The sequence below is a fragment of the Rousettus aegyptiacus genome, unplaced genomic scaffold, assembly GCF_014176215.1.
Source record: "Rousettus aegyptiacus isolate mRouAeg1 unplaced genomic scaffold, mRouAeg1.p scaffold_m13_p_5, whole genome shotgun sequence".
In the NCBI taxonomy this organism is placed as follows: Eukaryota; Metazoa; Chordata; class Mammalia; order Chiroptera; family Pteropodidae; genus Rousettus; species Rousettus aegyptiacus.
The window spans coordinates 16,021,305-16,037,587 of NW_023416308.1; the positions used below are offsets into that span (position 1 = coordinate 16,021,305).

General features: G+C 35.6%; 1 pseudogene; it reads right to left on the reverse strand.

Annotated features, from left to right (window-relative positions):
* Positions 1-3,465: 3,465 nt before the first annotated feature.
* LOC118603181 lies at positions 3,466-3,584 on the reverse strand (annotated as a pseudogene).
* Positions 3,585-16,283: the final 12,699 nt, after the last annotated feature.

Consider the following 16,283-nt stretch of genomic DNA (forward strand, 5'->3'; position numbering starts at 1 on the left):
ACAGGGAACTGGCATAACATTTTTTCAAATACCGAAGTAAATAAAAGACTCTCAACCTCAAATTCTATATCCAGTGAAAAAACCTTTCAAGAATGAAGGGAGAGATAAAGAAATCCTCAAATGAATGAAAACTAAGAAATTTGTTGCTAGCCGACTTGACACTAAAAGATGTTCTCTTGTCAAAAAGAAAATAATAACAGAAGACTGAGGCCATTAGAAACAAAAAAATAATGGAATGGGTAAAAATAGAAGTAATCTATCCTTTACCTCATGATTTTTCATTATATTTTATGGTTGAAGCAAAATTTATAATCCCATCTGATATGGTGTACAATGTACATAGAGGAAATACTTGACAATTATATTGAAAATGTGGGAGAGGAAAAGGATCTCAATGAAAAGTAGAATTTCTATACTTCACTCAATGTGGTCTATATCAATACCAGTTGGCTGTGATGAATTTCATAATTATATGGTAATACATAATACAATTACTAGGAAAACATATACATCTTTATATGGTATGCAATATACTAAAAATTATAAATAAATGAAGTTGGAACTCTAAAAATGTTATCTAAATGTTTAAGTAACTCACATGAAGGCAGTAAAAAGCAACAGAGGAAGAGAGAAAGAATAGAAAATATAATAAAATGACAGACTTAAACTTTAACATATCAATAGCTACTTCAAAAGTAAATGGTGTAAATATACCAATTAAAAGACAGAGATTGGCAGAATAGACAAAAATTATGATCCAACTATATGTTGCCTATAGGCAATTCATTTTAAACACAATTACAGAATTAGGTTGAAAACAAAAGAATGGAAAAAGATACATCATGCAAACATAAATTTTAAAAAGCAGGAATTGGCTATATTAATAATTGACAAAATAGACTTCAGAGCAAAGAAAATTGCTAGGGAGAAAGAGGGCTAATACATAATGGTAAAGGATTAATTCACCAAGAAGATATACCAATCCTAAATGTATATGCACCAAAAACCAGAGCTTCAAAGTAAGCAAAATTGACAAAACTAAAAAGAGGAATAGCCAAATCCACAATTACAGTTGGAAGTTTTAACATATAATTCTCAGCAATTGATAGAACTATTTGGCAGAAAAATCAGAAGGAATATAGAAGAATTGAACAAGACTATTAACCAAAAGGATCTAATGAACATTTGTAGAACACTCCACCTAAGAACATAATATATATACTTTTCAAGTGCCCAAGGAAAATTCACCAAGGTAAACCATATCCTGGGTCATAAAACAAACCTCAACACATTTTAAAAAATGAAGTCATATAGTGACCTTGCTCTGACCAGAATGTAATCAAACTAGAAACCAAGAACAAAAAGACAACAGGAAAAACTCCAAACTCTTAGAAATTAAACAACATAATTTAAAAGAACCCATGGATTAAAGAAGAAATAGCAAAGAAAATATTTTTAAAATATGTAACCGAATGAAAATGCAAATACACATATCAAAATTTTTGGGATGCAGCTAAAGCAGTGCTGAGAAGAAAATTCACAGCACTAAATGTTTATACTAAAAAATAGTAAAGATATGAAATTACTAATTTAAGTTCCCATTTCAAGCAACTAGTAAAATGAAATTAAAGCAAAAAGAATTAAAAAATAAAAAGAGTAGAGATCAATGAAATTCAAAATAGAAAAAATAGAGAAAATTAATAAAACAAAAAGCCATTTTATTTGGAGAAAAATCAATAATTTGACAAACCTCTAACAAGACTGACAAAAAAGTTATCACTATTCAGATAAAATGGGGGATATCATAACAAATCATGCAGCTGTTAAAAGGATAATAAGGAAATATTGCAAACAACTTTACACTATTGGATTTAGAAGAGATCAACCAATTTTTTGAAAACCACAGACTACCAATCCTCAGTCAAAGTGAAGTATATAACCCTATTAATCTTATAACTATTAAAGAAATTGAATTTGTAATTTAAAACTCCTCAGAAAAATAGATGGTTTCAATGAAGAATTTTACCTAACATTCAAAAAATCAACACCAAGTTTACACAATCTCTTCTAGAATATAGAAAAGGAAATTTCACTTCTTAACTCATTTTATGAAGTTAGTATTATCCTCGTACCAAACATAGACAGACATCTCATAAAGAAAAAGAATACAGAACAATATATCTCATAAATTTAGACATAAAAATCCTCAAAAAAAAATTTTTTAGCAAATAGAATACAATAATGTATGAAAAAAATAATACACCATGACCAAGTAGAATTTATTCAAAGTATACAGGACTGGTTCATTATTTGAAAAATCAATTAATGTAATCTACCATTACATTTTAAAAATATATACTTAGATTTAAGTGTAAGCACAATATGAATATGATTTATCTAATGAAAATTATAAAATTCTGACAATAGAAATAAAAGAAGCCCTAAATATATTGATAAATATACCATGTTCATGTATTAAAAGACTCAATGTAGTAGAAATGTCAATTCTCCCTAAATTCATCTGTAGGTTTACAAAATTTCTATAAAAATCTCAGCAAATTTTTTGTAGGCAGAGACAAGCTTATTCTAAAATTTATATGGCAATGAAAGGATAACCAAAAACAATTTTAAAAAGAATAAAGTGGGAGGGGTCACTTTTTCCAATATTAAGTCTTACTATATAGCTATAGGAACTGATAGAGGAATAAACACATAGATCAATGGAACAGAATAGATAATCCAGAAATAGATCTACACAAATATCCCCAATTAATTTTTGGCAAAGGAGCAAATGCAATCCAATGAAGGAGGCATAGCTTTTTCAGTAAAAGGTACTGAAATGGCAAAAAAAAAAAAAAAAAAAAAAAAAAAAAAAAAGAAGAAAAGAAAACCTCCCATTATAAAAATTAACTAAAAATAGATCATGGACTAAAATGTAAACACAAAACTATAAAACATATGCATAAAAATAACAAAACATAGGAGAATATATTAGGAACCTAGGACTGGGCAAAAGGTTTTAGATTTGATATCAAAAGCATGGTCCATACATCATTATGTTAACTCTTTTCCCATTTAGGAAAAATGCAGTTCGCTGCCAGTATTTGTTTAACATCACGTGTAGGAACGCTATGTTTTCCAGGATTTGACATTTTCACTACTGAAAACAGAATGCTATAAATAGAATGATGTCATTTGTTTCTAAAGACTATTGATATACTAGAGCAATGTGAAAATAATAATAAAAGTGAGATATGTCATGGCAAACTTTGGGGTTAAAGTTAGGACTGTAATCCGTGAGTTATTGTGGGGTAAATGCTGCAGCTGCAAGCATCTCTGGAGAGTATTCTCAAGGCAAATGGGATAAGGATTAAATGAAATAAGCCAAACACAGAAAGAAAAAATCCTGCATAATCTCACTTATATGTGGAATCTAAAAAAGTCAGATTCTTTTTTTTTTTTTTACACCTACAGCACCTGGTCTTCTAAGGTGTTTTTCTGTCCAAGTACTAACCAGGCCCAATCTTGCTTAGCTTCTGAGATCAGACGGGATCAGGCTTGTTCAGGGTAGCATGGCTATAGACTAAAAAAGTCAAATTATTGAAGCGGAGAGTAAAACAGTAGTTATCGGACTGGGGTGGGAATGGGGTAAATGGGGAAGATATTGGTCAATCTGTACCAAGTTGCAGTTATATAGGTAAAATAAGTCTAGAGAGCTAATATAAAAGATGACGACTATATCAAATACTGAAAGTTTGCTAAGAGAGTAGATTTCAGGTGTTCTCCTCACCAAAAAATATGGTAATTAGGTGAGGAGATGGCATGTTAATTACCTTTACTATAGTAATAATTTCATTGTATATGTACATCAAATCCTCATGTTGTGCACCTTAAATATATACAATTTTAAGTTAAAAACTATGGTTCATAAAATGAAAAATTGATAAACGAGACCTCACCAAAATTAAAAAAATTTCACTCTATGGAAGACTGATAAGAGGATGAAAAGACAAATTGCAAGGTTGAGAAAAAATATTTGCAAACCACGTATCTGACAATAGTATCTAGACTATATAAAGAACTCTAAAAACTGCATATTAAGAAAAGCAAACAACTCAATTAAGAAATGGGCAAAAGACATGCAAAAACATTTTCCTGAGGAAGATATACACAGATAGCAAATAAGCACATGAAAAGATGTTCAGGGAGTGCTTCAAAATGGTGTAGATAATAGAGGCTCTGGTCATCCCTCTGGTGACCAAATCAAGGTTGTGACGGAAACAAGGAGCAGCAACAAAGAAAAATCGCCTGGGATCTAGATGAACAAGCCATATAACTAGGGAGAAATCCAGGAAAGCACTCTGCAACGGCAGAAGGTAGGACAGGGAGATGTAGGGAGCCCCAGTTCCTAGTGGCTGAATGAGACAGAGGCTGTGACAGCAGCAGCAGCAGCAGCAGATGCCTCTTAAAGGGGCCACATCTGTGAGCGGATTTTCGTGGCGAGGGACCTGCTCACTCTGAGCACTAGCACTGGACTGGCTGCTCTGGGGAGACAAGGGAGTTACAGGGGTACACTGAGTTGTTGGAGTAAGGGCCAGAGGCGAGGCTCACTTGGTACAGAAGCACACGCGGTATCCATTGTTCCCTGTTGAGCCCTCCCCACTCCCAGTGCGCAGACACAGTGCCACCATAGCTGTGATGTTATCAAACTGGATAACAGAGGTCGCTCCACCCAGAGGAGTCCCTGAAACCCCACGCCCCCAACCCGAGCCCCACCTAAGCAACATCCGGGTATATCCTAAGTGAATAAGATGAACTTTACTGAGCAGTGCCCAGACTCACACTGGAGGCAGCTAACCTCGGTTTCTGGTGTGGCCTTTTGAGGCAACTATAAGCACAGCATCTGTGGATTGCTTGCTGAATCTTGACAGGTAGCCCCAGAGGGGTAGAGGCTTGGGCTAAACTTGGTCTGCAGCTGAACCCCTCTCATGACTGTACCCCTGGACGCCTACATCACAAATCTGCACTAATAAGACCAGGAGACGTAGGAGCTTTGCTTAGTATGTAGAAACAGACACAGAAAGACAGCCAAAATGGGAAGACAAAGAAGCAGAAACCATATGACAGAACAGAACAGAGATCCAGACATAATGGAGTCAAATAATTTAACAGATGCAGAGTTCAAAACACTGGTTATAAAGATGCTCAATGAACTTTTGGGAAAAGTAGAGAACTCCAACAAAGAGATAAAAATGGAGATGGAGATTATAAGGGAACCAGTCTGAAATGGAGAACATATGATCTGAGATGAGAAGTATATTAAATGGAGTAAACAAAGGAATAAACAAAGTGAATAAAGAAGAGGATCACATGCCCTATCTAGAGGACAAGAAAGCCAATCAGGACGCTCAAACAGAATGTCAAGAAAAAAGAGGCCAAGACTGTAAAGATGATTTAAGGAAGATAGGGGACACTATTAAGGCTCCAAATATCCATGTGATTGGTATAAGTGAAGAAAATCAAGATGTTGAACAGCTGTTTGAAAAAATAATGATGGAAAATTTCTCTAACCTGGTGAAGGAAATGGACATAAAACCCCAGGAAGCTCAGAGGATTCCAAAAATCAAGAATCCAAAGAGACCCACAACAAGACACATCATAATTAAAAGGTTAAATACAAAAAAAAATTAAAAGCAGCAAGAGAAAAACAAATAATTACATATAAAAGAACACCCACACAACTGGCAGCCGATTTCTCAAGAGAGACTATGCAGGACAGAAGGGATTGGCAAAAAATTTTCGAAAGAATGAAGACCCAGGATCTACAACCAAGAATACTTTATCCAGCAAAGCTATCATTTAGAGTTGAAGGACAAATAAGAGCTTCCCAGACAAAAATAAGCTAAAGGAAGTTATCACTACCAAGCCAATATTATAGGAAATTTTGGAGAGACTTTTTAAAGAAGAAAAAACATGTATCCAAACCATGAATAAAGAATGGTAACAACTACATTCCTATCAATAAGTACCTTAAATGGAAAAAATTAAGTGCTCCAACCAAAAGATAGAGGGGCTAAAAGGATAAGAAAACAAGATCCCTACATATGAAAAGGAAGGGGATGGAAAAAGGTATTGCTTTGATGGACCTAGAAGGTATTTAAGTCAGACAGAGAACGATAAACTTAATATAATTTCACTTACATGTGGAATCTAAGAAATAAAAAGAACAAACTAATCAAAAACAAACTCACAAATGTAGTGGACAATTTGGTGTCCGACAGAGGGAAGGGGGCTTTGGGGGGCTGAGAGAATGAGGTAAAGGGCTAAAGAAGTACAAATTAATAGCTGATGGATGGTCGTGGGGATGGGGAGCACAGCACAAGGAATGCAGTTAGCATTAATATGTTGGCTAGGTGGCGGGTCAGGGGAGGAAGGGTGCAATTGGGGGGGGATTGTTTTATGAACTATTTAGATGTGTAACCAATGTACTGTATACTTGAAAAGAAATAAAAAATAAATAAAATTTAAAAATATGCAAAAGAATGAGTTTACAACCTTACCTCATGCCATGTAGTAAAATGAACTGAAAATGGATCACAGGCCTAAATTTAAGAACTACAACTATAAAACTTCTAGAAAAAAACACAGAAGAAAACCTGTGTGATCTTGGGTCAGGTGAAGTGTTCTTAGAGGTGACCATAAAATGATGAACCACAAAAGAAAAAAATGATAAATCGAGCTTCAACAAAATGAAAATCTTTTGTTTTGTGAGGGACACATTTCTAGGAAGATAAAAAGACAAATTATGAGCTGGGAAAAAATTTTCTAAAATATATATTTGATAAAGAACTTACATCCATAATATATAAATAATTCTTACAACTCTATAATAAGACAATACAATTTAAAAAATGGACTAGAATCCAACAACATATAATAAGAATTACATACCATGACCAAGTAGGATTTATCCCTGGAATACAATGTTGTTTAGCATCCAATAATTAATGTCGATAGGATAAAAAAACAAAACATACATAATTATCTCAAAAAACATTTGACAAAATCTCAACAGTTTTTCATGACAAAAACACAACAAAATAGGAATAAAAGGGAATTTTGTCAGCCAGGTAAAAGATATCTCTGAAAAACCTTCAGCTAACATAGTACTTAATGATGAAAATGTAGATGCTTTCCACCTGAGATCAGAAACAAATCAAGATGTCCACCCTTGCCACTCTATTCAACATTGTATTAGAGGTTCTAAAAGGAAAATTAGGCAAGAAAAAGAATTGAGTTGGAAATGAAAAAGTAAAACTATTTGCAGATGTCATAGTTTGTATACAGAAAACCCATACACCAAAAAAGCCGATAGTAATAATAAATGAGTTCAGCAAGATAGTGGGATACAAGATAAATATATACATAATTCTAGATTGTATTTTCTACACACTTGCAATGAACAATCTTAAAATGAAATTAAGAATGCAATTCTATTTACAATAGCATCAAAAAGAATAAAATAATTAGGAATTATTTAACAAAAGATGTGCAAAACATACTCTGAAAACTACAAAACATTGTGAAAGAAATGAAGAAAGACCTAAGTATGTAGGAAAAGATGATTGTTCATGGAAAGACTTACTGACAATACTCTCCAAATTGATTTACAGATTCAACAACCCACCCTCTATCAGAATCCCAACTGGTTTCTTTGTAGAAATTGACAAGGTGATTCTAGATTCCACATGAAATTGCAAAGGACCCAGGATAAAAAAAAAATCTTGAAAAAGAACAAAATTAAAGAACTTACATTTCTTAATTTCAAAATGTACTACAAAGCAACAATAATCAAGATTGTGTTACTGGAATAAGGAAGAACGTATAGATCAATGAAAGAGAATTTAGAGTCCAGAAGTAAACCCATGTGTCTATATAGGCTCAACTGAGTTTTGACAAGGGTGTCAAGATTATTCCTTGGGAAAATAAGTCTTCAATAGATAGTGCTGGGAAAATTGGATAGCTACATGCAAAATAATGAATTTGGACTTTTAACCTCTCACCTTATATTAAAATCAGTGAAAAAGAGATAAAAGACCTAAATGTAAAAGTTAAAAGTTTAAAACTCTTAGAAAAAAATATAGAGTTATATCTTCATGATCTCAGATTTGGCAATGGATTCTTACACATGACACCAAAAGCATGAGGAACAAAAGAAAAATAGATAAATAGCATTTCATTAAAATTAAAAACTTGTGTGCTTCAAAGGATAGCCTCAAGGAAATGAAATGACAACCCACAAAATAGAAGAAAATATCATCAAAACTTTATCTGATAAGGGACTGATATCTAAAATAAATAAAGCACTTTTATAACTCAATAATAAAGACCAATAGCCCAATTAAAGAATGAGCAATGGACTTGAATAGGCATTTCTTCAAACAAGATAAACAAATAGTTAATAAGCTTGTGAAAAGATGCTCAAATTTATTAGTCATCAAGGAAATGCACATCAAAATCATGAGATACTATCTCACACTCACTAGAGTGGCTATAATAAAAAAGTCAAATAATAACAAGTGTTGGTGAAGATGAGAAGAAATCAGAAACCTCACACACTGCTGACGAGACTGTAAAAAAATGCAACCATTTGAAAAAGAGTAAGCACAAAACATAGAATTACCACATGACCCAACAATTACACTCCTAGGTAAAGACTCAACAGAAATGAAGACATATGACTACATAAAAACTTATATGTTAATGTTCATAGTAGCATTATACATAATAGCTCCAAACTAGAAACAGTCCAAATGGATTACCAAAATATGGTAACAATGGAATATTACTTAGTGTGAAATATTATTCACCAATAAAAAGTAATGAAGTCCTGATATAAGCTACAACATGAATGAACCTCGAAAACATTGTAAGTGAAAGTAGCCAGATACAAATGGTCACATATTGTATGATTCCACTTATGAAATGTCCAGAAAAGTCATATTTATAGAGACGAAAAGCAGATTAATATTTTCCTGGGGCTGTGGTTGGGAGTGGTGATGACTTCAAATGGTCACAAGAGAGCTGGTTAGAATATGAAAATATTCTAAAATAATTGTGGTGATAGTTGCATAACTCTATATATAGTAACTAAAAATCACTCACAGAGTCCTTGTTTGGGTGAACTACTTCTGCTGGTTAAATTTGATTCTCACTAACAATGAGAATAAAAGTTTTTAAAGCACCTATTATGTATCAAACACCAAGAAAAGCATTTTATAGGCTCTATTTCACTTAATCATCATGAGTTAGGGATTTTTATGACATATGAGAAATTGAGGCAAAAGAGTTTGCTTGTGCTCTCTCTATTTCACCATAACTCATGAATTGTTTTGAAAGGTCTATATCAACTGGTCAAGAGAATGGACCCTGGAATCAGATAGACCTGGATTCAAGACTCAGCTCTCAAGTTAAACACTGTGGGCAAGATATTTAAAGCCTCTGAGCCTTGGTCTCCTTGTGTGTAAAACAAGGATGTTATCGTTGCTTAATTCATTGCTTACTTCATATGACTATTGAAGGAATAAATGAGACAATATATGTACAATGCTTAGCTTGGATCTTGAAAATGCAATTAGGGACAAGTAGATGCAAGCTATCATTAGTATTTTTAAATACTATTTCTAGGTGCAATGATTTATTTCCTTAACTACTGCTCTCTGGTACATTCAAAATCACGGATTATAAAAATTTGACCAATACCAAACATTCTGGAAAATCCCCCTGTGAAAAAATTTTTTTTTAAAAAATTTAATCTAATCATTGCCATGGATACAAATAGCACACATACTCTATAAATTGCCATGTTGCTGTCCTTGCTGGGGAACATTTATTACCAGAAACAGGATTCCCTCCCCTCCATTCTATGCTAGGGCAGGAACTCTCTGTCCGAAGATTCCTGGTGTTTTGACTGTTTCTTCCTGTCTATCCAGTATGTGACAGCAGATACCCACTGGGGTTTTCCTTCCAGTTTAATTCAGTAGGACTGACAAGAGAATAAGCAAATCCCAGAACAGAATCTGATTGGCTCATCTGGCATTTGATGTCCACCCCTGGGCCAATCAGCTGTGGTCTGGGAGGGTCTTCTCAGCAGGAAGTGATTGAGCACTGACTATCTGAGAATCAGGGGCATGAGTCACAAGTGGCTAATAGAGCCATCCTGCTCATGCAGCCAGACAAGAGTTTCTAGGATGTACCTGGCATTTCAGGTTCATGCCAGAGATGACAACCATGGAGGATTGGGCACATCACTGGGAGATATTATTAATAATTTTCTTTTTCAAGTATGTACCAAATATATTAATGTACTTGTACCAAATATAGTAATAGATATATTAATCACTTCTAAGAATTAGGGCTTCAGGACGAAAGAGAAAGATCTTTACTTTCTACACCTCTACATTGTTTAAAATTTTTTCTTTTTAATTTTTGGAAATGTTCAGATTTATAGAAAAATCGCAAAATAATACCGAGTTCCTCTATATCCCATATCCAATTTCCCTATTATCAACATCTTACATTAGCATGTGTTAAAATAAAAAGCAAATGGAGACAAGCTTTGAAGTTTCCCTGGGCAGACAAACCAGTTTAGTCATTAATTGCTGTGAAAACACTGCTTTCTCATTATATAAGCTGCTTTCAATGGGGTACTCCTGAACCTCATTCCATGTTTTGGTTTGAGTGCTCCAGGTTTGCAAAACCGTCTTTTGGTATGTGCATAATAAAGTTTTACCAACTTCAGTGATTCACTGGTTTTACTTTGGCTACTTCTGAACCTTTGACATTTCATGGCACCTAACATGGAACCCAAAGAAAACAACCCCCTGCAACTGCTAGGCTGGTGAGCAAACCAGGTGCCAGTACCCACAGAGCCTTTTGCACTCATTGATTTTGTACTAACCATGGAATTCTTAGGCAGTCTTTCTTGGATCTGAGCTCTCCAGCTTTATTGTGTACATTTGTTTTCTGTTTCTGTTTTGTTTTTCCAGTATGGATTTCTGTTTGTTGAAGCTTCTTGGTAAGTCACCATTCTGTTCAAAAGGAGGTGGAAAACACATGTTTCCCAGTCTTTTGAACAGCTATTGGAAAACAGGGCCCCTCATAGTTAAAATATTCTGGGAATCCAAAGGCAAGATAGGTTCCACCTAGTCTTTGGACCATGATCTTGTACCTTCCTGGAAAAATGAATGAACTTTTGGATAATTTAGAATTATAATGGTCATTCTGGGGAAACTTTTTTTTCGATAAGTCTACCTTAAAAAGCACCCTTGAAAAGATAAGCTCTCAAACCTCTTGGAGACAATAGAATACATTATTATAGTGTATGCAAAAGCTTCTTGAAGAAAAAAAAAAGGACTACAAAAATGGCTCTGGAAAGGATCCATACAGCATACAAATAAAAAATTTTTAGTAAAAGATTAGCCATCTGAACAGGTAACCTTAACTTAGTCCATATGATAAAAACACAATTTGGATCCAACTTTTTTTTTTTTAGTTTTTTACCTGAGCCATGGCTAAAATTTTAAAAAGATCTATATTTATATCTGTGTGAATGTTCATGTATGTCTATGTATGTATGTTATAGATATGTGATATTTTTCTACCTCTGGATGGTATTAATGGTATTACTAAAATTAATTTGTAAAGAATTCTATCCAGCTGGCTTAAAGACAAACAAGCACTATAAAAATTGAGTATACTCTTAGAAATATAGCAGACTCACATGATCTGAGATAATCTTTGATAAATAAAAGCCAGTTTAAGTTTCTTGGTTTAAAAAAAACAAGCATTTCTTTAGAGTTGTCCATATTGAATATAATGCAAACATGCAACTATTTCTACCTGGGTTTACTGATGTTACAAAATTTGCCAATATATTCTTCTCTATAAGTTCACAGTTACCTATGATCCTATTTGACCAAGTGTCCAAACCTTTTGATATTTCAGACAAATGTCCCCAAATCAAATTCTAAATGACACGGGAAGCATTGTCAAATAAGTAATGCTAAGCCTTCTTTATGTTCTATCTGTATAGGTGTATAAGTGTTTCAGAAATGACGTAAAATTTCTGGAAATCTAAAATATCTTAATATAATGTTAACTTTGACAAGTAGAGTTTTCTGATAACTTTAAGATCATAAAATTGAATTGGGTAAGAATTTCCAGAAATGACAGAAAAACTGGATTCAAACAGAAGGGGAATTAATAAAATGGAACTGAATGAACTGATGGGGATGTTTATAATTTTTATGACTTTTGTTTAAAACATTGCTGGTTCTTTTATGTTCCAGATATAAGGAAACCTTTCCTCCTAAGCTATGATTTATAGCAATCTGGTAAATTATAGCTATGTAAGTAGAATTGAAAGAATTACTTTTTCTCCAGAATTACTTGATCCCTCCAGAATTTGGAAACTTAGTATTTTTATGGCAATATAGTTACTTGCATAAATTTAATAAGAATCTGTTCTTGAAAAGGAAACATTTGTTATATCACCAAGACTTTGGCTAAAATGTCATATTGTTACCACATGACAGGCCTGCAGGCTCTGTCCGGATCTCTCCTGGTCTCTAACTTCCCTCTAAGAACAGAAAAGCTTGTGGTCAGCAGTTAAGAACTTGTCAGAACTAGCTGAAACCAGTCGGAACCAAGATGACTGTCTAAATGATCTCCAAAAAATTTTCAAGTTCATTATAATATAATCTTCACACTAAATAACACACCTACCAGCATCATAACAGTTGACAATCACCATGACAATGGCCAGAAGAGAGCATAAATGAATAAAAAGAAGGTGGAACCCTCCCTGATCTGGAGAAAACTCCTTTTCCTGGAAAATCCTGGGAATAAATATTCCTCCTATATATTTCCCAAAACCTCCCCTACATTTCTACTGATCTGATTTAGACAACCTCTCAGCCGCTCTGGGGCAAGAAATTGATTTGAGAACTGAGCTCCAGCTTCTCCATTTTCTGGCTGTAGGATAAAAGCTTGTGCTGGTAACGTTCACTTTTGGTCTGCTTGGGTGAAAAAAAAATGGCGTAGTTGATAGAGGCTCTGTTCATCCCTCTGGCAATCAAATCAAGGTTGTGAGAGAAACAAGGAACAAACAGCAAGGAAAAATTGCCTGGGATCTAGATGAATAAGAAACCACAGTGCAATGGCAGAAGGTAGGACAGGGTGAAGACGCAAAGCTGCCCTGTCCTTAGTGGCTGAATGGGACAGAGGCTGCGGCAGTATAGTGGCAGCCAGCAGCTGGAGATGGCTCTTAAAGGGGCCAGTTCTGCGAGAGGACTTTCATGCTGACGGACTTGCTCGTTCTGAGCACCAGTGCTGGGTTGGCTGCTCGGGAAGGTGCCAGGGACTTAAAGGGGGACGCTGAGTTGTCAGAGTGAGGGCCTGAGGAGAGGAACTCTTCTGACACAAGTGCTAGCTGTATCTGCTGTTTCTTTGTTGAGCCCTCCCCACTCCCAAGGCACGGACCCAGCACCGCCATAGCCAAGACATCATCAAACTGGATAACAGAGATTCCTCCACCCAGGGGAGTCCCTGAAATCCTGTCTCCCCCAATCCAGAGATCCCCCCCCCCAAGCCACATCTAGGTGTGTCCTTGCTTAGTCAGGTGCCCCTTGCTGAGCAGTGCTTGGACTCACACGGGTGGCAGCTGGCCTCAGTTTCTGGTGTGGCTTTTTGAGGCAACTATAAACATAGCATCTTTGGATTACTTGCTGAATCTTAATAGATGGCCCCAGAGGGGCACAGGCTGGGGCTAAATTTGGCCTGCAGCTTGACCCCTCTCAAGACTGTGCCACTGGACCACCTGCCACACAAAGCCGCACTAAGACGACTGGGAAACTTAAGAGCCTTGCTTAGTACATAGAAAGAGACACAGAAAGGCAGCCAAAATGGGAAGACAAAGAAGCTGAAACCATATGAGAGAAGAGAACAGAGATCCATAAATAATGGAGTCAAGCAATCTAACAGATGCAGAGTTCAAAACACTGGTTATAAAGATGCTCAATGAACTTAAGGGAAGTGTAGATGAATTCAGTGATGACTTCAACAAAGAGATAAAAAAACAAAAATGGAAAAGGAAATTATAAAAGGGAAACCAGTCAGAAATGAATAACACATTATCTGAGATGAGAAGGTTATTAAATGGAATAAACAAAGGAATAAACATAGTGAATAAAGAAGTGGATCAAATGACCTATCTAGAGGATAGGAAAGCCAAGGACACTCATTCAGAATGGCAAGAAAAAAGAAGCCAAGACTATAATAATAATTTAAGGAGTCTATAATTTAAGGGGCATATAAGGGATATTAAGGTAAAAATATTTGTGCCATAGGGGTACCTGAAGGAAAACAAGATGTTGAAGAACAATTCGAAGAAAGAATGATGGAAAACTTCCTTGACCTGGTGAAGGAAATAGATATAAAACCTCAGGAAGCTCAGAGAGTCCCCCAAACCAGGAACCCAAAGAGGCTCACACCAAGACACATCATAATTAAAATGCTGAAGGTTAAATACAAAGACGGAATCTTAAAAGCAGCAAGAGAAAAGCAGTTAGTTACCTACAAGGGTGTACCCATAAGACTGGCAGCCGATTTCTCAAGAGAGACTATGCAGAACAGAAGGGCTTGGCACAAAATATTCGACGTGATGAAAACCCAGGATCTACAACCAAGAATACTTTATCCGGCAAAGCTATCATTTAGAGCTGAAGGACAAATAAAGAGCTTCCCAGATAAAAATAAGCTAAAGGAAGTTATTACCACCAAGCCAATATTACAGGAAATGTTGGAGAGACTTTTTAAAGAAGAAAAAACATGTATCAAAAACAATAATAAAGAGGAGAGGCTCCACAGTGTAATGGTTAGCACATCTGCTTTACACACAGAAGGTTCTGGGTTTGCACCCCAGGTGGAGCCACAGACCATACCCCGGGTGTGCCAGTCCCCAGGTGTGCCAGGCCTCCCGAGTGTGCCAGGGGTGTCAGGCCCTGGGTGCGCACTGTGAGTGCATTGAGGGAGACACACTGCCTTCAGAGATCCTGTTCTTAAAAAAGGCAGATGGCAACATCTGTAGGTCAGGGGTGGAAGTGGTGGGGGGCGGGGGGGGGGGGGGAGAGGAATTAAAGAGGGGGAAAATATGAATAAAGAATAGTAATAACTACATTACTATCAACAAGTACCTCAAATGGAAAAGAACTAAGTGCTCCAACCAAAAGACAGATTGGCTGAATGGATAAGAAAACACGACCCCTACATATGCTGCCTACAAGAGACTCACTTCAGATTAAAAGACACACAGACTAAAAGGAAGGGGATGGAAAAAGATATTGCTTTAATGGACCCAGAGGGTATTGTGCTGAAGGAAATGAGTCAGATAGAGAAAGCCAAATATCACATGATTTCACGTACATGTGGAATCTAAAGAACAAAATCAACAACGACAACAACAAAAGTGGAAATAAACTCATAGATACAGAGAATATTTAGAGGGATACTATATGGGAGGGTTTTGGGGGGCCAAAAAAAAGCAAAGAGATTAAGAGGTATAAATGGATAGTTATAGTATAGACACGGAGGTGTAGAGTGTAGCATGGAGAAGATGGTTAATAATGTAATAAATATGTAAGGGGAGGAAGGGTACTAGATTTAGTGGGGTGATCACTTTGTGAGTTATGTGGATCTCTGATCACTGTTACACAACTGAAACTGGTATATTATTGTATGCCAACTGTAATTGAAAGAAAAAAACCCTCATTGAATTGTACAATGTAAATACAAGCAACTAATTGTCTATTTCAATACTGTATACTTGAAACTAATTAAAATAAATAAATTTTTAAAAAAGAACCCTGCTTGGGGTCCCCGAAAAGGGGAATTTCATCTCTTGGTAATAATATTTGAAAGATGTACATAGACTCGGATATGAACAGACAGCTTTAAGAAACAGAAGTTGAATTTAGGAAGCCAATAAAGCCTCTCAGAAATACCAGCCTGGTACTTTGCTTACAGGGTTCCCAGTAGTTTTGCCAGGTGAGTAAGGAAGGTCTCTTGGTGGCAGGCTCAGGAACCTCAGGATATTTTGGGGAGGTTGAGAAGAATTCACCCAAATCTATATGTATTACAGGCAAAGTCTGATGCCAAGTCCTTGGCTTGGCTTTCTTGCTTCCAGAGGCTTTTAAAAGTTCAGTCTGAGGGCATGGTGTCAGTAG